Source organism: Apodemus sylvaticus, chromosome 19 (assembly GCF_947179515.1).
Source record: "Apodemus sylvaticus chromosome 19, mApoSyl1.1, whole genome shotgun sequence".
In the NCBI taxonomy this organism is placed as follows: domain Eukaryota; kingdom Metazoa; phylum Chordata; class Mammalia; order Rodentia; family Muridae; genus Apodemus; species Apodemus sylvaticus.
The window spans coordinates 32,080,367-32,099,924 of record NC_067490.1 but is presented as its reverse complement, the minus strand read 5'-3'; positions in this window follow the sequence as shown (position 1 = coordinate 32,099,924).

The following is a 19,558-nucleotide window of genomic DNA, read 5'->3' as shown; positions in this document are numbered from 1 at the left end:
TGTTGACATAATTAAAATTGTATTGAAAGATAAATAACATGAGAAGTGTTTAGTAACTTGTAAAACTGAAAACATCAAATTCATCAGTGAAGATATGCATTTACAATGGAGTGAAGCACCTAAGTTGTATCATTTTATGAGGTTGAAAATGCAAACAGAGAATTGAATCTAGATGGAAAAAAAATGGAAACTTTCAAACGAATTTGTCTATAAATAAAAGTGGATCTCTATGGAATCTTAAAATGGGGACACAGGGGACTCATGCAATGGATAGGTGAATAAAGTCATCTGTCAGCGAGTGTGACAACCTGAGTTCAATCCCTGAGACACACAAGATTACAGAGAGAAAGAGAGAGAGAGAAGGAGAGAGAAGAAATAAAGGGAAGGAAGGAAGAAAGGAGGGAGAAAGAATTGATAAGAATTTATCCATTCTTATCTCCTTGTACTAAGCTCAACTCCAAGTGGATCAAGGACCTCCACATAAAACCAGACACACTGAAACTAATAGAAAAGAAACTGGGGAAGACCCTTGAGGACATAGGGGAAATGTTCCTGAACAGAACACCAATAGCTTATGCTCTAAGATCAAGAATGGACAAATGGGATCTCATAAAATTACAAAGTTTCTGTAAGGCAAAGGACACGGTCAAAAGGACAAAATGGCAACCAACAAATTGGGAAAAGATTTTCACCAACCCTACATCTGATAGAGGGCTAATATCAAATATATACAAAGAATTAAAGAAGTTAGACCCCAGGGAACCAAATAACCCTATTAAAAAATGGGGTACAGATCTAAACAAAGAATTTTCACCTGAAGAAATTCAGATGGCCGAGAAGCACCTTAAGAAATGCTCAACATCATTAGTTATTAGGGAAATGCAGATCAAAACAACCCTGAGATTTCACCTCACACCAGTCAGAATGTCTAAGGTTAAAAACTCAGGAGACAGCAGGTGTTGGCGAGGATGTGGAGAAAGAGGAACACTCCTTCACTGCTGGTGGGGCTGTAAGATGGTACAACCACTATGGAAATCAGTCTGGCGGTTCTTAAGGAAACTGGACATGACACTTCTGGAGGACCCTGCTATACCTCTCCTGGGCATATACCAGAGAATTTCCCAGCATGCAATAAGGACACATGCATCACTGTGTTCATAGCAGCCCTATTTATAATAGCCAGGAGCTGGAAAGAACCCAGATATCCCTCAATGGAAGAATGGATACAGAAAATATGGTGTATATACACAATGGAGTACTATTCAGCAAATAAAAACAATGAATTCATAAATTTTTTAGGCAAATGGTTGGAACTGGAAAAAATCATCCTATGCGAGGTAACACAATCAAAAACGAATACACATGGAATGCAATCATTGATAAGTGGATATTAATTAGCCCTGAAGCTCTGAACACTGAAGATACAATTAGCATATCAAATGATTCCCATGAAGAAGGAAGAAGAGGGCCCTAATCCTGGAAAGGCTTGATCCAGCATTGTAGGGGAGTACCAGGACAGAGAAAAGGGAGGGGGAAAGATAGGAGAATGGATGGAGAGAAGAGGACTTATGTGACATATGGGGAGGGGGGAACTGGGAAAGGGGAAAGCTTTTGGATTGTAAACAAAGAATATAGAAAATAAAAATATAAATAAAAAAAGAGAGAGGGAGGGAGAAAGAAAAAACAAACAAATGAATGAACAAAAGAAAGAAAGAAAGAAAGAAAGAAAGAAAGAAAGAGAAAAAGAGAAAGAAAGAAAGAAAGAAAGAAAGAAAGAAAGAAAGAAAGAAAGAAAGAAAGAAAGAAAGAAAGAAAAAATAAAGAAAGAAGAAAGAAAGAAAGAAAGAAAGAAAGAAAGAAAGAAAGAAAGAAAGAAAGAAAGAAAGAAAGAAAGAGAAAAGAGGAAAAGAGAAAGGCAATATTAAAACATGAAGACACATGGTGTGTGTGTGTGAGTGTGTGTGTGTGTGTGTGTGTGTGTGTGTGTGTGTGTATTAAAGAGGGGATATTAATTAGACTGGCTTATAGGATGTGGTCCAGAAATTCCATTAATGGCTGGCTTTCACAAAAGATGTTGAGAATTGTGCAGTTTCCCAGAACACAAGGCTGGCTGTTTCAATCTCAATCTTGCACTCTGGGGTTTCAGGACTCCTGTAGAGATGTTGATAGATGAACCTGCCAGCAAGAGTGAAGGCAAGTGGGCAAAAAGCAAAGTTCCTTCCTTTTATGTCCCTTTATCTGAGCTGCTACCAGAGGTATTGCTCAAATTTAGGCTGGAACTCTTTCTTCAAAAAAATAAAATAAAATCTGGTCAAGAAAATTTCTCACTGGATTATTTAGCAGTTTATATGTTAGTTCGGTATAGATGCATTCAAGTTGTCTACCAAGATAGGATTTATAATCACAGATATGTTCTCCATTTTGTTTTCCTTAAATATAGGGAAAATAATGAATATACCTACTAATTGAGAATTTAAATTAAATTAGAATTAAAAACTGATGGTACTATAGAAAAAAATACAGATTAAAAGAATAACATCCCAAACAGACCAAAGGAAATAGGTCTGAACAAAGAGAATACTATCACCTTTATGCTTACAGTAATAAGAAACAAATTAAATCTATGATGATATTTATGTACAAAGGCAAACTGCAGTGTGAGAAACCTCTTCGATATTATCCTCAGTATGAGGACAAACTTTATTAGCATGAGATGTAGTGAGTTTTAATTTTGATAAGTGAGCAAAATGTGTACAATTAAAGAAAAAGTACAGATACCAATTTGATAACTTGTGGCAACCTTGGGTATTTTTAATGAAGCAAATTAAGCATGTAATAGTAAATTTTGGGTCACTGTGGCTATGCCTTCTTCTAATTGTTATATGTTGGACCTAAAATGACCCCAAATACTCGTGTTTGGTTTGTAGGTGATGGCATTTATTGAAAAATGGTAGAAGCCTCAGAAAGCAGTTACTATCTTTGCTATACTATCAATATTTAACTCTAAGACAAATGACTCCATCTTAATCTGCATATATCTTTGAATTAGAGATTGAAATCTTACCTTTCTTTATCCATCTTTGCTTCTTCAAAAGCATTAGTAAGCCACTTTGGTCTTAACATACCTCCCACCATGTGGGCAACTTATCAAGTCCCTCCAAAATGGAAGCAAGGAACAGAGTTCTGAACCTGAAATCCAGAGCAAGCCTTTTCTGTTAAGGTGATTTTCTTTCTTAAGCATTTTGTCACTAAGAAGAGATGATAACAAATGCAGAAAACTGGTGCTAGAATCTGGACCATTGCTGCAGAATACCTGAAAGTATAATCTTGAGCCTTTGGTACTGCTTTTAAGAAGAATCTAGACAAGTTTGGAGAACCAAATGAGAAACAACTTAGAATTCTAAAAGCAGAGAAATGATTGACTATGGTAGGAACATAAATATGCAGAATTCTAGTGGTAATCTGCTCATTGGAATGTGTTGATAAGGCTTCAGACAGAAATGAGACTTATTCGAAATAGTACTAAAGCCCATTAACAGTACTATGTAGAAAAGAATCTGTCTTTATATAGTGTGAGACTTTGTGGGATGTTAAGTTTACAGGAAACTTCAGAGTAGTTCAGATAACAGCACATTTGTTGTTGTCTACTTGGAGTCAGATTTTCAGGGAGAACTGCGAACAATAGAGTGGGATGGTTTCAAAACACCATGCTTTGTTTGCAAAAGGGAAATAACAACAACAAAATAACTTGTAAAATTTCAGCTAGAAAATATTCACTTATCATAAAGAAAAGCTTTGAAACAGAACAATTTCAAAAGTACATTGAAATTGTCTCAGGGATCAGCAAGGAATGAGAATGAGAACCTGTATTTTGAGAAGAGAATACCTGGGTATTGTGCTCCCACATGCCACTGGAGAATTCTTAAAGCACTTTCTGCAATGCAGACACTCAGAGACTACTTTTGCCATGGTCTTTTGGCCATGGTCTCATCACTGTGTGATCTCATAGCTGACTTTGCTGTTTGCCAAATTTATGATGATAGTTTCATAGCCAAGCAGAATGCAAAATTTTTGAGGGCATAGATGTGTCTATTCAGGTTACAAAAGAAAGTCTAGATGGCTCAGAGGTTTTATGCTTGGGCCTTTGAAGAGTGCTGGTACTCTGGCAAACTCTTAGAAAGAATCGTGCATAGTGAAATGGGTGTGAACCTTCAGTATCAGACATGGAATATGACAGTTAAGATTTGGCATATCCTTCAGAGTTGATCCCTGACATTTAACAATACTGGAAAACTTTAGGACATAGGATATGTGACCTAGACCATGTGCACGTGAATGGTGTGATGGAACTCTGGGCCTATCCGCATTCTCTCGCTTCTTCCAAGCCACCATGAATGAAGCAGGTTTGTGAAGGTCATTCCCTATCACATTCATCTGCATCACAGGCCTGAGAATAACAGAGCCAAGTGACCAGGGACTGAAACAACTGACATCATGAGGCAAAATTAACCATTTCTTCTTTTGTTGAATTTTCTCAGATACACAGCAGTGGAAAGGTGACTAATACACAAACACAACAGAGCTTCCAGGCCTCAGAACAGAGAAGAATTAAAGTTTATTTTACGTTGTGAAGAAAATACAATGAAATAGATGTAGAAAGGAAATAAGAAATAACAATGATAATACCAAATAACTATGGTACTTAGGTGGGGATGGGAGGATGAAGAAAGAGCAATGAGCAAGAGGGAGATTAAGACAATAACAGTAAGATGTGCGGAACAAGGAGGCAGGAATATTGGGGTTACAAGGTCACCACTCTGGAGAACTCTGGAGGTTGTAGATTATGACCAGAAAGCTAGATAATAAAAGTCTGCATGTATAGTCACTGAAAAAAGATGAAGCCATGGCCATGGAGATTAGCCTATTAAACTCAGAGAAGCTTCATGATTAGAAGATGGACGTTCAAGGGAATGGGGATCTTGGGTGTTGTAATGAGCAATAATCAATAAATATGCAAGCAAATGAAGAAACAGGCATTGGCCAAGACTAAATGAGTTGGGGGAAGTGGCTGGGACTTTATCTCAGTTCAATATCACGATGTAGTACCTGTATAGTATGACTACATGCAATTAATACTAGGGCCTTGCTGAAATAGAAACATGGGAAGGGAGAAATACCACGCCGGTCTCCAAGGTAAAAAGTGCAAGCTAAAGAAACAAAAACATTCTCTTGTTGAGAGCTTCAAAGGGAAAAAGAAAATGTCCACAGGGGAGACTCAGATTGCCAAGAAGAGAGGTGATGGAAAGGGGTACTACAAAGGTCTGCTGGCACATCTGAGGAGGAACAATTACTGACAGCGCGGTCCAGAGTACAGGAGCATTAGGGATGTGGTGATAAAGGAAAGGAATAAACTGACGCACACAGGATATTTGGGTGCCTACAACAGAATGACTATGGGAATGTGTGTTCACTCGATTTTTATTCAATATAATCCCTGGTATTTCACAGTAGTTCATACTAATAGAGTTATTAAAAATTGAAAATATATTTTGCCATAATCAGATTTCCTTATGTAAAAAAATGTGGTCTGTCAACTGTAACAAATGTGTCTTTCCAGTTTGAGATGCTGACCACAGATGACTTAGCCACATTTTGGAAATCTCTATACAACTTGCTTAGTTTTTCTGGTAACCTAACACCTCTAGGAAAAAAATGAGCTCTATTAAAAAAAATAAAAGAGCTCTGAAAAGCCTTATTTAGTCTTTTGTAGATAAAATTTGATGACATTGTGCATTTTTTTTTGTGGAAAATTCCTCTCACCAACACACACCAAGCCACAATTAATCTCCTGCTTGTGACTCTCAGATATGCCATTGCTTAATTTTGTTACTCTGTGCACATTCGCCCTTCTATTTTGGTTATGTGGGTCAAGTTACATAGGAGAAATAAGATACTGAGAACTGGTTCTCACTGAGTTTGGACCCAACCCTTTGCTAATTCTGTTAGAAGATAAATACACAATGGATGTGATTTCATATTTGAGGAAATCTAGGTAAGAAATGCAGCATTAGTGCAGTGAGGACAAAGACCAAAAGATATACCTTTTTGTATTAGCAAGGCAAGTGGGTAGGAAAACAAGATTGACATCAATTAAGACTGCAGGGAATCAAGAAAAACATAGCAATGGGAGACAGAAAGAGAGAAAGAGAGAGAGAGACAGAGACAGAGACAGAGAGACAGAGAGACAGAGAGACAGAGAGACAGAGACAGAGAGACAGAGGAGATGGAGAGACAGAGGAGATAAAGATGGAGACAGACAGGAGATGGATAAAGAGGAGATAGAAATGATGCAGATGAAGACGGAAATGGAGAAGAGGAAGGAGGAGATGAAAAAGGAGAAGGAGATGGACATGGAGGTGGAAATAGAGAGATAAAGACAGGACTTGGCTGTAAAACAAAAAAGTAAGAACTGAAGCTAAAGTGTCAGTTTCAGGATGTCACAATGCTTACTTTATTTTCACAGAAACTTTACCTTTGTCTCCAAAAGACTATGCTTTCTTAAACCATCTTTCTTGCAAAGGAAAACAATTTACAGCCACTGAACTTTCCTAAAACCAATTTAATAATTCATGACTTCTATTCTAAAACATATGACAATTATGAAACTTCCATTCCTGCTCACATATCCTGGGCTACCATTGTTCTGTCATGTTTTCATCTAGTATGTTACTTCTATAATACATAAATACCAAAGTATGATATAGTGGCATAGTGAAATCATGTACTCAAAATATTTTCATAAACTCAATATAAATCCCACATGTATGTATGTGCATAATTTTGTGTATATATGAAAACAAATATATCCAACAATAAATATGTTTTTCCACGTGGAGAGATTATATCTACTTTTGTTGACCTTTGTTTTAGGAAGTAATGGGTAGAAAGCTTTTTAAATTAACTATAACACATTTTTACTGTTAAAATAAGAACAGAAAAGTTTGTAAAATTAATATCCAACAATTGTAATCCAATCCAAAGTTGTAATGATTAATAGAGATATTTTGTTACCAATTCTCAAGGAAAGAACAGAATTTGCAAGTTAGTTAAATTGTTACCACAATTTTCTTTTTTAATTAAAAACTAGGCCTAGTTTTTACTTAAAGATCACTGGTGAAACTGGGGATGAGGTGGTTCCAGTCTTAGAACACTGAGGCAAGAGGAGATCTGAACTGGAGGAAATAAATCACTAGTGAGTTTTATAATTTACTCATCAACATCTACACTTAAGGATTTTAATATTTAATGATATGAGAATATCTTGTGAGTTTTGTGAAAAGAATCTTTTCTGTGGGCTGGAGAGATGGCTCAGCGGTTAAGAGCACCAACTGCTCTTCCAAAGGTCCTGAGTTCAAATCCCAGCAACCACATGGTGGCTCACAGTCATCGGTAATGAGATCTGATGTCCTCTGCTGGTGTGTCTGAAAATAGCTACAGTGTACCTACATATAATAAATAAATAAATCTTTAAAAAAAAAAGTATCTTTTCTGTATTATGGGAGGAACTGTTTAATTTTCAAAAAGGAAGAAAGATCATGTAGAACCTGCCTGCTGCATATACAGTTCCTGCACAGTCCTCTGACCATTGTCCATGGAAATCTCAACAGTAGGTGTATTTTGCAAGCCAAGTGCCAAGGAAAAGGGGGATGTTCTGTGGGAAGCAATCAGGTTTTCTTTACTGTCTTTTTCTCTTGCATAATCTTTTAAATATTCAGGTCCCTACAGAGCATCTCCCAATAAAATAACAGGCAGAGAAGGTCAAATTTAAATAAGTAAGAAGGTGATGCTGGCCAGTCCCAGGGTCCATGAAAAGTAAGAATGTATCATTCAAAGACTTGTTTTCCTCATAGCACATGGATTTTTTTCTTCTCTGGCTCTTTGGAGACATGAAAATTGAAACTATGTTTCTTAAAGATAGGAACAAAAGAGACTAAAACTTAATTACACTGTTTTATTTCCCTTGCAGCTGTGTCTCATTTGCTATCGAGCAGTGGAAAAGTCCTTGGTAATCTTTGACCCTCTTACACTACAGTCCTGTGCAAACTGCTAATTAGAATCAATTATAGGCTACTGACTGGTGAAAGAGACACTTGTGGGGGATTTTCCCTCCATAGGACTATGAATTAGCTTCACAATTAAACTGCAACTCTTCAACTTCGTTGTCTGCAGCTACTAACAGTTCACTGTACATGGCTGTCTTAGTATTGGAATAAGAATTACTAAGTTTTCTAACTTGGTCTTATCTTTGAAGTTTATTTCTTAGGGAGTATTTTCTCTACATAAAAAAAATGCATACTTACTATACATGTTTTATGTGTCTGAACATTCCAAACATGGAAAATTCCTGAACAAAAATTCTATGTCAGGGAGTCTTCCATAAGCTGAGTTTAACGGATTTATAAAATGCAGTTAGTAAACAGGTATATTTAAGCTTCGTAATAAACAGGTTAAGCATGGAAATTTGCCTCTTTAATGACTGAAGATACTGAGGTGGGAAGAAAGGAATACGTCCTCTAGGCTCCACATACAGCAGTACTGGCTGAAGGAACTGGATTCAAGTACTTACTGCACGTAGTTCGTCCTCTTGACCAATGTGCTACACTGCCACATTACCTTTTAGAATCTTTAGCCTCCCATAAAACAGTCATGGGGAAAAGGCCCTAGTAAAAAAGAAGTATAAACTGTCAGAGATAGCACTTACTGTGTATTGAACAGCCCGTGGGGATCAATAAATTCTTATTGACTGCCTCTTCTCTTATTTAGCTCTAACAGGAATGTGACTTTCCACAGAGGGTGTAGTGATTTATCAGATTCGTATCACATACACACTGCAATGTGATAGACAGAAAGGCAAGGCTTTGACCCTATAGCTTAATTCTACGTGTCTAAAGATGTTATCTCTCTGCGGAGTTCTGACCATCACAGAACTAAGCAGATTCTGAGGATCTCAGTGCAGTGTAAGAAGAGTCCTGAGGAACTATTTTGGTCTCATTCTGTTGCTACTTTGTTTCCAACCCAATTACTCGGTAAAAGAAATCTCAATCAGTAACAATACAAGCTATAGGCGTAGTTTGGGCAGATTTCCCACTACACTACTCAATTCCCATCTATATTATTCCATATAACTTGCGGTTTCTCCAGGCCAGGAGCTTCTCTCCTGGCAGCCTCTCTGTCCATCCCCCATAGCTCCTCCCCTCCTTCTCACAATCCTTTTCTCCTCCCCCAAACTCTTAGCTCCTCCCCCTTCCTCCTACCCAATCATTGGCATAAGCCTTTATTTGAAAAACTAAGGGGGAGAAGGTTCACAAGGCAACTCCTAATCTGCAGCCCCTCTAAGGAGTGGAATTAGCATCACCAGCTATCCACCTCAACATTCTTCCATTGTGGCTATGGGGCAACAATATTGTGTTTGACCAGAGGAAGGAAAAATTCCTTAAACAGCCTAGTATGCTTAGGATATGTCAAACAGGCAGAAACTCACACTTGTTGTTTACAGGGCAAACAAGAAACCATATCTTGTTTGCAGGGCAAAGTGGGGATTAAAAACAGAATGCTATTGTTGGAAAAGTGTTAAGATATTCAAAAGATAGCCGGGGATGAAATAAATGAAAAGACCCTTTTAGACATACAGACTGGCATGACTTGAGTAAATAACAATAATAATAATAATAATAATAATAATGGTAATGATGAAAATAATAATGAAAGGAACGAAAGAAAGAAAACTGGCCTTGTTCTTTCTTTCAGTAGCAGCTTTAGTGTTGGTTGTCACCAATCTATCAGACACAGCCCAGTTCAGTCAAATCTAAACTTACTTTTTCCAAGTGTGGTCTGTCTTTCCTTTTTAATAACACATGAGACATTTTTTCTTTCTATAAATCTGATATGCTAAGATTCAAGAGCAGAAAATTGTGCATTCTTTCAGTCGGCTCTTTATCAAGGTAAGATTACTGTGCTTGACCTGTCGGCCTCAATGAGATGTTTGTCCCCGTGACCGCCTTACCGATTCCATAACTTTTTGCATTGGTCACAGAAAACAATGTGTTTTCCAAACAAATATAGAAAAAAATATGTCCTCATTATCCCCTCCTTCACCAGCGACTGAAGGTCTGTAGGAGGAAGGGAACATTATCTGCGATCATTCATTCTTCCTCCTGGCCAGAAAATAGAAATCAGCCTTGTAAAGGTCAGTTCTAGGAAATGTATTTGAAAAGACAGAAAATTGCATGAGAGTTTAATGTATCTTCGTTATAATCTTTTCTGTTTCACTATAAAAAAAAAAAAAGAAAAGAACTTGAACAAGTTTTCTTTCTCAGGGCTATTTCTTAGTCACTTTTCTTTCTTTTTCCTTTTCTTTCTTACTCTTTGACAGCGCCTCTGTAGAAAAGTTTATCTTTTATTAGCTCTTTGGCCTCCAGTCATCATGCGTTGTCGGAATCCTTTGGGGTATGTTGAACTTTTATTCCAGTGTTGTCTTTCTCTCCTGCAGTCTTATCACTATTGTGTCTTTGAAAAGCTGTCCCCTGCTTAATATCTGAAGGTTAACCTCCTGTAGAACCTTTTAATCACACCGGCGGCGGCTCAACTGGAAGTATTACCATTCCGGTCTCATATTTATGGGTTTAATTAGCTTCGTTAGATGTATAGGAAAGAAACTTTCCCTATTAAAAAGAATCCACTGATAATTCTTTCAGTTCTTTTCTACTTTTTAGTGCTATACCTGAACATTCTCACAATTAAATAATGAATTGTTCTACCAATGCTTTTGAAAGCCGAACTTTCCTTATTTGTATGAATAAAGCATATGTGTATAGATTGTTACATTATGTATTTTTCTATAACTTTATGCTTGATTTAACATCAATAATGCATCACATATTTTTCCTAAGTGGGTGCCACTCAGATAAATTCCTTGGGGAACTGCATAAAAATCACCCAGAAATACTATTGCATGTGTCATGCAGGATCTAAGTGTAATTTTAATTTAATAGTTAAATTAATAACATAAATTAAACATTTATGCTATTGCCTGGAGGGCAGTACTAGTCTTTGAGGCTTATTAGCAGAGAACACACTAAGCTGGAAAGATATAAAGGGAGGTTTATTTTCTTTGCTGGTCTCCAACTAATTGCTGTAAAATCAACTTAGGGCTTTTGCCAGCTTTGACTCTCATGGAAGAGTAGGCAAACTGAACTCCAATCTCTTGATGTGGTCACATATCTCTTGCCAAGTTTCTTTTTTAAGTTCCTCAAAACAAACATGCCTGCCAATTAAGCAAAATAAATAAGGGAGGAGTGTGCTGTGCCCTCACGCCATCTTCTCATTAATTCTAGGAAATGACTGGGACCTCTGCCCATCATTATCCAAGAGATTAAATGACATCTTCCCCCAAATAACTCAGGTAAAGGCACCAGGTTCTCTTTCATCTTGGACTCTATACTGCTTGAATGAAGACCAGACGAAACAGTGCCCTTTGAGGAGGAAGGTGCCTTTATTCATAATGTCATCCATTAAAGAAAGATTTGACAAAAGGTCAGTTTTGCCCCAGTGTAAAAGAAAATGCTGGCGATTCCCGTGAAGCAATGTCTTGCTTTGTAGAACCATCGTCATTTCCAGATTTATCACAATTTCCCGTCTAGTAGATTTGAAATACCAAACAAAACCCAGATTTCACTCACAATCTATTCAGCCACATTAAACATATCTTATCTTAGAATAAGGTAATTTTATTTATAATAGTCAAAATTATTAAACATAATAGATAACTGGAATCTTCCACTAGAGCAAATTCAGGTCAGAAAGTGTGTTTAAAGGAATAGATAAATAAATTGCAATCAAGAAAATGAATTCCAAGGTAAAAATAAGAAGAAAAGAACTCAGTTGTATGTAGCTTTTTATCTAGTGGTGGGGCCTATGAAATTAACCTCCCACATGGGCATGTCCACTAGTGTTGTCAACTTTTAAGTCTCATTTAGGTGACTATATTGTTGAGATTTCATGGTGTGACATTCCTGTCATGTGTAGAAGATACCATCTTGAAACATATTTCCAGCTTCTCAGCTCTTTCAGTCTTCCCAACCCCTATACCTCCGTGTTCTCTGAGCCTTACATATAAGATTTGTGTTGCAAAATGTCAAGTGGGACCCCATGGTGTTCTCTGCATTTTGGCCAGTTGTGGATTTCTGTAATGGTCTCTGACACAAAACGAAATTTCTTTGATGAGGAGATTGTGCTACAGTTATCTCTGGATATAAAGAGAAGTATTTAGAATGTGACTAGAAATTACGCTATTTTAGTAAAGTGGCAGTATTTAGTTATCCTACTAGATGTTCGACCCCTCTATCTGCAAATAGCTGGTTGGGGTTCTAGGACCAGGCATGAATTCCCGCACTCTTCTCAATGAAGGAACCTTTTGATAGGTTAATTCTAAACTATCAGTTCTAAATACACATGAGAAACACTGACTTAGCAGGGTATGTGTGTGTGTGTGTGTAAGAGAGAGAGGATTAATTAAAATTAGAGGTCATACATTTGAGAGGGAATAAAGAAGACATAAAGAAATATGGGGGAAAATGATAAAAATAAAGTAGTATACATTTTTATAAAAATATTATTTTTGAAAAATAATATTTCGAAAAAATACTTTATTATTTATAAATTTATGAACTTATAATTGCTTATTGTTTTAAAAATAAGTATAAGCAAATAAGCAATAAAAATAAAAATAGAGGAAGCATATGGAGATAAGAATAAAAGAGAGAGTAAGATACTATGAATCAGAGTAACTGAGAATAGAGAGAAGCCATGAGAAAAAATATCAGCAAAACTAGACAAAAGATAAATCCATGGCTAAGGGTCTCATAATGAGAGTTCTAACCATAAGGAAGGAATTACACCATGACCAGTAGGGTGCAGCTGACACACAACAGTGAACTATGGTTAAATCTTAGCAGTGGACCACAGCTACCCCTTGTCAGTGGACCACAGCCACAACATGACAATTGATCAAGCTTATACCATGACAGTTGACCACAGTTAACCATGGCAGCAGATGGTGTTTACATCATGATAGTAAGTCATTGATACACTGTAGTACTAGACCACAACCATAACATGAGAATGAACTATGGTTACACTAACTATGGTTGTACCATGGCATTATAATGCTGCTATATTGTGACAGTGATCCACATTAGCCCCATGATAGTATATTAGCTGTACCAAGACAGTGGACTACAGGTATACTATGAAACTGGATCACAGTTATATAATGACAATGTACCACAGCAATAGCACAGCAGAGAAGCAGGGCCATGCTGTGAGGGAGGCACAATAGTAGATGACAATTACATCAATACAGTGGACCATAATTCCAGTGTAACCGTAGGCAATGCCTTTCCACAACAGTGGATCACAGCTATATCACCATGAGCTATTCCTGTGACAGTAGAGGAAAATACAACCCCAAATGTACTTTTCTCTCTTCCTGTGCATTTGAAAATTTAATTAATTTAATTTTTACTTATTTACTTTACACCCCATTCACTGCCCTCCCTTCCTGTTACCCTCTTCTAACCTATTCCTCTCTCCTTCCCCTCTGAGTGGCTGGGGGCGCCCTGGTATCCCTCCATCCTGGCATTTCTAGCCTCTGCAAGGCTAGGCACTTCTCCTGCTGAAGCTAGACAAGGCAGCCCAGCTAGAACATATCCCATGAACAGGTTTGGGATAACCCTCATTCCAGTGGTGTAGGACCTGCTAAACCTGTGTATGTTCTTTGGTTCGTGTTTCAGTCTTTGAGAGCCCTAAGAGTCCAGGTTAGTTCACTCTGTTGATCTTCCTGTGGAGTTCCTATCCTTTTCAGGGATTGTAATCCTCCCTCCTATTCTTTCATAAGAGTCCCTAAGGTCCCTTAGCTCCAATTACTATTTGGCTGTGGGTCACCGTATCTTTCTAAATGAGCTTCTGGGCAGAGCCTCTCAGATGACAACATGCTTCTGTCTGCAAGCATCGCAGAGTATCATGAATAATGCTAATGTTGCTTGCCCATGGGATGGGTCTCAAGTTTGGCTGTAATTGGTTGGCCACTCCCTCAGTCTCTGCTCCACCCCCCATGCCTATAAGGAAGTATCTTGTAGACAGGATAAATTTTGAGTTGAGTCACTTAAGTATACTATCATATCATCTGCAAATAGTGACAGTTTAACTTCTTCCTTTCCAATTTGTATCCCTTTAACCTCCTTATGTTGTCTAATTGCTCTAGCTAGGACTTCAAGTACTATATTGAAAAGATATGGAGAGAGGGGGCAGCCTTGTCTAGTTCCTGATTTTAGTGGGATTGCTTCAAGTTTCTCTCCATTTAGTTTGATGTTGGCTACTGGTTTGCTGTATATTGCTTTTACTATGTTTAGATATGGGCCTTGAATTCCTGTCCCTTCCAAGACTTTTAGCATGAAAGGATCCTGAATTTTGTCAAATGCTTTCAGCATCTAATGAAATGATCATGTGTTTTTTTTTCTTTGAGTTTGTTTATGTAGTGGATTGCATTGATGGATTTCCTTATATTGAAACATCCCTGCATCCCTGGGATGAAGCCTACTTGATCCTGGTGGATGATCGTTTTGATGTGTTCTTGGATTTGGTGGGCAAGAATTTTATTGAGTATTTTTGCATCGATATTCGTAAGGGAAATTGACCTGAAATTCTCTTTCTTAGTTGGATCTTTGTGTGGTTTTGGTATCAGCATACTTGTGGCTTCGTAGAAGGAGTTGGGTAGTGTTCCTTCTGTTTCTATTTGGTAGAATAGTTTGAAGAGTATTCCAGAGGGCTAATATCTAATATATACAAAGAACTCAAGAAGGTAGAACCCAGAGAACCAAATAACCCCATTAAAAAGTGGGGTACCGAGCTAAACAAAGAATTTTCACATGAAGAACTTCAGAGGGCTGAGAAACACCTTGAGAAATGTTCAACATCATTAATCATTAGGGAAATGCAAATCAAAACAACCCTGAGATTTCACCTCACACCAGTCAGAATGGCTAAGGTCAAAAACTCAGGAGACAGCAGGTGCTGGCGAGGATGTGGAGAAAGAGGAACACTCCTCCACTGCTGGTGGGATTGTGAGATGGTGCAACCACTTTGGAAATCTGTCTAGAGGTTCCTCAGAAAACTGGGCATGGCACTTCTGGAGGACCCTGCTGTACTACTCCTAGGCATATACCCAGAGGATTCCCCAGCATGTAATAAGGACACATGCTCTACTATGTTCATAGCTGCCCTATTTGTAGTAGCCAGAAGCTGGAAAGAACCCAGGTGTCCTTCAACGGAGGAATAGATACAAAAAATGTGGTATATTTATACAATGGAGTACTGAGCCATTAGAAACAATGAATTCATTAATTTCGTAGACAAATGGATGGAGCTGGAGAACATCATACTAAGTGAGGTAACCCAGTTTCAAAAGATCAATCATGGTATGCACTCACTGATAAGTGGATATTAACCTAGAAACTTGGAATACTCAAGAAATAATCCACATATTAATTGATGTCCAAAAAGAACGGAGGAGTGGCCCCTGGTTCTGGAAAGACTCAGTGCAACAGTATAGGGGAATTCCAGAACAGGGAGGTGGGAAGGGGTAAATGGAGGAACAGTGGAAGGGAAGAGGGCTTATGGGACTTGCGGGGAGTGGAGACCCAGAACAGGGGAAATCATTTGAAATGTAAATAAAAAATACATCGAATCAAAAAAAAAAAAAGAAAATCAGAAAAAAAAAATGTTGAGTTGAATATTTTGTGGGTTGGTGTCTCTATGACTCCACTGGGGTTCCTGTCTGCTACAAGAGATGGCCTCTTCAGGCTCCATATCCCCAAAGTATAAAAACAAACAGATACTTCTCCACTATAAATGAAATTATTTCCAATGAGTATGTTAATTTTCCATTCTTCATGATTGATATTATATTCTAGGGGAATTATAAACAAATTACCATTTGACTTTATACCTATGTTATATAATATATTATTATTTATAGAAATATTGAAATAACATGTCTTAATGCTGAAGAACCAGCACAGAGATTTTGTTTTAGGATAAAATGTTCTATACATATCTGTTAAATCCATTTGGTTCATAACTTCTTTTAGTTTCACTGTGTCTGTGCTTAGTTTCTGTTTCCATGATCTGTCTGTCCATTGGTGAGAGTGGGGTGTTGACATCTCCCATTATTATTGTGTGAGGATCAACATGGGTTTTGAACTTTAGTAGCTGTAGCCGCCAGCAGCTACATGTAAACCGGGTTACCTGTTGAGAGAATTTTGGGGTCATAGGGAAGAGCGGCGTAAAGAACGTACGGCCAAGTCAATGTTCACTGATCAAAGCCGTCAACTTTAATGGCGCCGGACCTTTTAACAGTTTGGGCAAACCCTCCCCCCAGACTCCAGGCTGAGTTCCGGTGGAAGTTGTCTAGCTTCTCTTGGAGGTCTTCGTCTTGACTGCTCCGGCAGCTGGGTGGGTCACCTGTTTAATTCAGGAATCCCTATACCAGGAAGAACAATGAACTTAACCTTTACTACGTGCACTCCACCCTAGGTGGAGCAGGATCCTGGCTAACTGGGAGAAGTTAACCTTGACCAAAGTCAAACTCTGACCAAGTGCAAGACTGCCCCAATATGGCTCTGTACATGTCCTCCCTTTTTTTATTAATTTGAACACGAGGAGGTAGAAAACAAGTGGATAAATATCCTTCATAAGAAGGCGGGCCTTAACCAGGAGGGGAAGCATTGACCGTAATTCCTCTTAAATATTGTATAACGTCTTTTTCAGAGGAGGGGTAATAGGCTCCCTTATTATTTTAAGGACAGCCTCTCGACGTTAACCCCTATGCAATTAGGTGTACTTCCTGGGGACTCAGAAGCAGAAATTCACCTCCCCATGCAGTGCTTTGCCTCGCACGTCTCGCTGGTACCCATGTTTGTTCAAAAACAAACACACATAGATCTGAGTTCTATGTGGCTCCCTCTTTGGAGATCCACTTGTGTAAGTTTTGAAGCCAGGGGGGTCTGCAAGTGTCTTTAACAGACATGTAATCTCTCCATCCAGGTGAGCCTGGGTGGAGACAGCCAGTCTGCTTAACAGACAAGGTCAAGAGTTAAAGGTGGAATAGGATTAACTTGTCCCAGAAGTATCCAATTCAGTTGTAAATTAACAACTTTAAGGACCCAAGGCTTGGCCTCTGAGGTGGGAGAGGTAGCCTTGTGAATCAAGAATTAAGCTGTTACTTCTCAGGAAAAGTGGAGACTATATGTTAAATTAACACAGCTGGCTGAAGATTGTTAGCCATCTTCAAAATTGGAATCTTCAATATTGGGATTATTTCTAGACTAGTCTATGGTTAAGTCAGCTGAACACAATAAGGAGAAGAGTCATTTTAACTCTTCTAATTAATTTTTCCTAAGCTAGCTTAACAGTCTCTATTTTCTGTCCCACAAAGTCTAAAAGCTTGAAGCTAGGCAATTTATCTAACCTGGGACATTTAACAATTGAGGTAAGTCAAGAACATATATCCAATATAGCTCTTATGTTACCATGGTCTGGGCATTCAGCAAGCACAGTCAGCATATCTTCTGCAGCATTCTGTGGAAAAAACAGAGGACATGCCTTCTCCCCCAATATTAAATCAGGATCATGGCATATGTTAGTAAGTGAATTCCTTCATTTCACCTAGACATCAATATGTCTAATTACAAGATGTCATATACATTTAGCAAGGAGTTTCTTGGGATCCAAATTTTTAAAATTTTTTTTTTAAACATGCAAGCATAATTTAAATTATATGCACAGGGACACAATTTCCCCTCTCTTCTTTCTTCCAAGAAGATATTGTTTTATTAATTTAAGTTGGAACACAAAGTATAAACCATAACATAGGCAATAACTATGTAATTATATAAAATATAGTTGCTTTTTCTGTTAGAGCAGTTGCAACTAGACAGCCTAAAAATGAATCATTAGTCACATGTACATATTTTTTTTAATCTTTTAAATTAGAAATATGAATATCATTTATCTGTAATAACTAAGTCCTCTAGGATTAACACCATTACGTGGTAGAGGTAGAAATTGAGGACATCAAGAACAAATCTTTATAATTTGATGTGCACAAAATATAAAATTATTTCAAATACCTAAAGGACAGTCATTTAGAGAACATATCCTTTGTTCTTAGAAATTTGAATCACATTTGTATAAACTGTAGAAATTAAGAATTAGCAGTATTAAAAATGGACCAATTTTAAGCAATTATAAACCATGAGCTATGTATATCTACTATTATTAAAAGCTTGACCTTTAACATCTTAAAAATAGCTGCTATAGCACCCAATTCAGGTATCTGTGTTGAAGCAGGGAGAAACTTAAAGGAATAAACATGTGATCTGATAGTACAATTATCTTTTGGATAACAATTATTAATTTTGCCTAAAAATGCTTGTCATGTAATAGACCAACCATTAATAATAAATTTGATTGTTGCTTGAAGCAAGGAACAAATGTTTCCTACCTTGAAAACAGAGGTTTAAGACCTTTTGTGGCAAGCTTAAAATGAGGTAAATAAGATAAAGCCAATTAATATATCCTAACAACTTTTGAAAGCCATTTACCTAAAAATTCTAAAAGTCTATAGGAGCAAGGGCCTGTAACAAACATTCTATGAACATTATACACTGAAAATTTTAAGATCTTAACTTCTAGTATTGAAACAGAGACAAAACACTTTTTCTCACAAGACATAAGGCTGTTAGCCATTCCTTGAGGCAAAACTTTCTAATGAAATTGTTTTGTTGTCTCTTTAAAATTAGAAGCAAATGCTTTTATAATTATCAGAATGTAAAGCAAAAAACCAACCCTTTAAATTTACAATAATTTTGTAGGGAGTAGACAGGCCAAATGTTAATGCTTTTATAGCCTCCTTGACCTTTCATAGATTTGAACTGCATTTTAACCCACACCTGGATAAGTCAAAAACCTTTTTTTTTTTTTTTTTTAAAGCCAAACACTCCCTAGGTGGGGCCTGTAAGGCAGAAACAATTTCTCAAAACTTCCTCACTAGCTTCCCCTGAGGCAGCTCTAAGCTTTGCATTAACTCAAATGTAAATTTTTTTATCTGCCCTAGGATCCACCTTGAGTCCTTGGCAAGGACATTGTATGAGATTCCTCAAATGTAAATATCTTCTAATCTGAGCCTTTTATCTAAGACCAGACCCAAACCTACAAGGACAATTTAAGGATTAAACAAAAGAAACCTGTAATTTCATGGTCAAAGGAACCTACTTGATATCAAATACATTTCTACAGAGATCTCCTTTTTAATCTTGGAGGGTTAAATTTTGCTCCTACCATTGTAGCCTATAAACTTGTGGAAAAGAGGCAATGGGCCCCTAAAACCCATAGCTGCATCACTCTCAAAATTATCTTAATTACAAAGTGTTAACAATTACGA